We start from the raw sequence: 5,239 nt of genomic DNA, 5'->3' as shown, positions 1-5,239 counted from the left end.
CCTTGTATATCACTCTTATCTCTTTGCCTAATGTTGATAAATAATTTTTGGCCCTAGCAAAGTGGTAGAGGCAGATAACATCGCAAGCAAAGAAAACTACAAACCAATATTCTTTAAAATATTGATGCAAAAATCTTCAACTAAATACTAGCAAACTGAATTCAACAGCACATATAAATGATTATACATCATGACCAAGTGGGATTTACCCCAGGGATGCAAGGTTGGTTTAACATCCAAAAATCAGTTGATGTATCACGTCATATCAATAACACATCATAGAATAAAAAACAAAAACAACACGATCATCTAACCAGATGCAGAAAAAAACACTTCACAAAACCCAGCATACTTTCATGATAAAACACACAACACTAGGAATAGAAGAAAACTTTCTCAACCTGATAAGGGGCATTTACAAAGAATCCATAGCTAATATCACACTTAATGGTGAAAGATTGAAAGATTTTATCCTAAGATCAAGAGCAAGACAAAGATGTCCACTCTCACTGCTTCCATGCAACATTGTACTGGAGGTTCTAGACAGGACAATTTGGCAAAAAGTAAATTAAAAAACGAATAAATAAAGGGACCAGCCTGGTGGCGCAGCAGTTAAGTTCACTCATTCCGCTATGGCGGCCTTGAGTCCACCGGTTCAGATCCTGGGTGGTGACCTATGCACTGCTTATCAAGCCATGATGTAGCAGGCGTCCCACATATAAAACTACTTTCAGAGAACGTGATTTATGTGTAGAAAACCCTAAAGTATTAAAAAAAAAATCTAGTAGAGCTAATAAGTGAGTTTAAGAAGGTTGAGGAAGACAAGATCAATATACAAAAGTCAGTTGTGTTTCTAAACACTAACAATAAACAACCCAAAAAAGAAATTAAAAAATCAATTCAATATACAATAGCATCAAAAAATAAAAATACTTAGGAATAGATTTAACCAAAGAAGTGCAAGATTTGTACACTGAAAACTATAAAACATTGCTGGAAAAAATAAAGACCTTTAATAAATGGAATGACACCCCATATTCATGGATTAGAACACTTAATACAGTTGAGATGCCAGTATTCCAAAAATTGATCTAGAGATTCAACACAAGCCAGAATCCCAGCTGGCTTCTTTATAGAAATTGATAAGCTGATCCTAAAATTCCATGGAAACTCAAGGAACTCAGAATAGCCAAAACAATCCTGAAAGGAGAATAAAGTTGGAGGACTCACACAACACAATTTCAAATCTACTACAAAGCTCTAGTAGTCAAGACAACGTGGTACAGGCAAAAGGGCAGACATATAAATCAATGAAATAGACTGGCAAGTCCAGAAATAACCCATACATTTGTGGCCAATTGATTTTTGACAAGGAAGCCAAGACAATTCATTGGGGGAAAAAAGTCTCTTCAAAAAGAGGCGCTGGGACAAGTGGATTTCCACAAGCAAAAGAATGAATTTAGACCACTACCTCACACCATATACAAAAATTAATAATTAATTAAAATGTATCAAAGGCTAAATGTAAGGGCTAAAACTATTAAACCCTTAGAAGAAACATAGGTATAAGTCTTCATAATTTTGGATTAGGCAGTGCTTTATTAAGGTGTGACACCAAAAGCAGAAGTAACAAATGTAAAATTAGATAAATTTGAGTTCATCAGAATTAAAAACTCTTGTGCATCAAAGAAAATAAGAGGACACACTACAGAATGAGGCAATGTATTTTCAAATCATATATGTGATAAGGGTTTAGTATCCAGAATATATAAAGAACTCATACAACTCAACAATGAAAAGACAACCCTATTAAAAAAAATGGGCAAAGGATCTGAATAGACGTTTCTCCAAAGAAGATGTACAAATAGTCAATAAGCACAAGTAAAGATACTCAGCATCATTAGTCATTAGGAAACGCAAATCAAAACTCAATGATTTTCCCTTCACACTCATTACCATAGCTATAATCAAAAAAATGGAAAATAGTGAGTGTTGCTGAGGATCTGGAGAGATTGGTGCCCTCATACATTGGCTGGTGGGAATTGTGAAATGTGGAGAACAGTTTGGCAGTTCTTCAAGGGGTTAAACATACAAGTTACCATGGGGCCCAGCAATTTCACTCTCAGGCACCCAAGAATTCAAAACATATGTTCATACAAAAACTTGCAGATGAGTGCATGAATGTTCATAGAGCATTGTTCATAATAGCTAAAAAGTAGAAACAACTTAGATGTCCATTAACTAATGCATGGATTAAAAAAAAAAGTGGTATATCCACACGATAGAGTGCTATTCAGCTGTAAAAGGAAATGAAGTATGGACACATGCTGCGACATGGATGTTACCTTGAAAACTCTATGCTAAAGAAGGGAGGAGAGGTCTTATTGAGAAAACCTAACAGTCCCACCATTTTCCATGTTCCTTCACCCTTCTGATCCCCAGATGCACAGCTCATGCTAGGAACCTCTAAATGATGTGCTAGGTCATTTCTATGAACTGCAAATGTCCAACATTGCCCCTGCACCCCTCTCTCAGAGAACTTGGTACATAGGTTTGTGGATGAGTTATGTGCCTGCTTACTCCTTTCACTGTACGTCTCAGTCAAGGTTGATTGGACCAGAGATGAACACTTGGTGCAGGGAGAACAAATCACAATTTGGGCAGATCCAATCACATTCACTAAACTTCTTGACATTGGGTTTTGGAGGGACTAAGTCTGTTTATTCAAGAGGACTTCAGGGATGGATTCATGAAGCTGACTTTTAACATGCCCTCTGAGGCAATGGTAGGGTGACCAGCTCATCTGGTTAGCCTGAGACTTCCCTGGTTTTAGCATTGAAAGTCCTGCATCACAGGAACTCCCTCAGTCTCAGGCAAACTGGGTGGCTGGTCACCCTAAATGGGCACCATTGTGGAGCAAGTACACTTGTCCATGCAGAAAAGACAAGGGGAGCAGACACTTGTAAGCAGAGATTTGAGATTATGGGGCCAAGCGTAGAGTCAGTGAGAGCAGCTGCCTTGATTCCTGATGATTTTCCAGTTCATTCTTCTACCCATCCACTCATCCATTTATTAGACCAAAGCTTAGTGAACACTCACCTTGTTTCAAGCAGTTTGGTAGGGACAGGGATGGCCTTGAGGCCTTGAAATTTCCCAGATACCTGAAACCCTTCCAACAAATCCCATTTTGTGTTCAGTGGTCTGTCTTCCTTGCAGCCAAACCATCCTTTAAATACTTGTCTCTTAAAATGATGGAGGGGACAGAGAAGAGGGCAAGCAGAAGGTGTTTCAGCTTAAAAATTTCACGACTCTCTGAGTCAGTGAATAAAGGACTCTCCTGTACATGGTATATGTCAGCTTGTATCCTCCTGTGGGGCCAAGTTTGGCAACAGTGACATCCGTGGAACTTAGTGGCTGGGAACTGGAAGCTTAAGCAGATATTTTAGACCTGTGCCTTGGATGAAGAAAATCCCCAGTGTTGTTCCAAGAGTTCTCCAATGAATCCTGCATGTACACACTAGACCAGTGGCTTTCAAACATTTTTGACTTCTACCCAGAGAAAGACATGCAGTAAATGTAGTAGACATCACCATGGATTACTTTATAGCAATTAAAAGGAATAGAATATAAATAACATCTTTTTAATTTGTTTAATTTTATATAAATTATGAAAACATGCACTCAAAGTAAGGTATATTTTGCAAGAACATACATATAACAAAAAGGATAACACATTAAACACATTATAATGGTTGCACGGAAGTGGAGGATAGGGAGAAAAGGGAGATGAGAGAAGGAACTCATGCTGACTAATGAGAAGATATGGAATAAACTCATTAGTGTAATTGATATATTTTTAAAAATGTATTTTAGGGGCCGGCCCTGCGGCCGAGTGGTTAAGTTAGCGCACTCCAATGCAGTGGCCCAGGCTTTCGCTGGTTCGGATCCTGGGTGCGGACGTAGCACCGCTCATCGGGCCATGTTGAGGTGGCTTCCCACATGCCACAACTAGAAGGACCTGCAACTAAGATATACACCTATGTACCAGGGGGGATTTGGGGAGATAAAGCATTAAAAAAAAAAAAAAAAAAAAAAAGATTGGCAGCAGTTGTTAGCTCAGGTGCCAATCTTTAAAAAAAAAAAATTTATTAAAAAAAAATGCATTTTACCTTGCAACCCAGTACACAGGTATAGGTTTAGTTGTAACAAATGTTTCACAAATCATTATTTACCTTAACTATGTTCAATATTCTCTAATTTTGTTCTATTTGACTTTTTTAAAGTGCTGATTACAACGTGCTAAATTGCTTTCACATCTTCCTCGTGTGGCAGGACCTACAGCTGGAGAACTGCGCTAGACCTCAGGGAACAGTGCACGTGCTCAGCAGCAGATCATCCAGCAGCTCTCGATTTGTCTGACAAAGACCCCAAAACCAATTAAGCACAGAAGTTTTGCAAGGAGTGGAAACAGTTTGCCTCTCTTCCATTTTACACAGATACATTTTGGATTCATTTCTTTCTGGTTGAAGTTTAGAACTACAGTGTGGTAGGTAAAAAAATGATCCTCCAAAGATGTCCACGTCCTAATTTCTGGAACCTGTGAATTTGTTACCTTGCATGGCAAAGGAGAATTAAGTTTGCGGATAGCATTAAGGTTATTAATAGCTGACCTTAAAATTGGGAGATTACCCTGGATTATCTAGTTGGGCCCAATGGAGTCACAAAGGTCCTTAAAAGTGGAAGAGGCAGACAGAAGAGAAGGTCAGAACGATGCGATGTGAGCGGAACTCCGTTGCTTTTGCTGGCTTTGAAGATGGAGACAGGGGGCCACCAGCCGAGGAATGCGGCCGCCTCTAGAAGCTGGAAAAAGCAAGGAAGTGGATCTTACGCAGAGCTTGCAGAAAGGAACGCAGCCCTGCCAATGCTGTGATTTTAGCTCAGTGAGACCTGTGTCCAACTGCTGGCCTACAGAACTATAAGATAGTGATTTTGTGTGTTTAAGCACTCAAGTTGATGGTGATTGGTTACAGCAGCAGATGCAAAATAACCTGTGAGTGCAGTTAGAAAAATTGGATCTAACCACTTGCCAGAACACTAGTAACTACAGATCCCATAATTCTTTCCTCTGAGGAAGGAGCTGTAAGCTTCAGACACGTTATTACAAATGCAAGTTACTTGGCAACAAGGAAAAGAAACAGTTTCAGCAGCAGCCAGAGATTAGAATCGCCAACAACTTCTT

This window comes from Equus quagga, chromosome 7 (genome assembly GCF_021613505.1).
Source record: "Equus quagga isolate Etosha38 chromosome 7, UCLA_HA_Equagga_1.0, whole genome shotgun sequence".
In the NCBI taxonomy this organism is placed as follows: domain Eukaryota; kingdom Metazoa; phylum Chordata; class Mammalia; order Perissodactyla; family Equidae; genus Equus; species Equus quagga.
The sequence above is the reverse complement of the archived record's forward strand: the minus strand, read 5'-3'. Positions refer to the sequence as shown.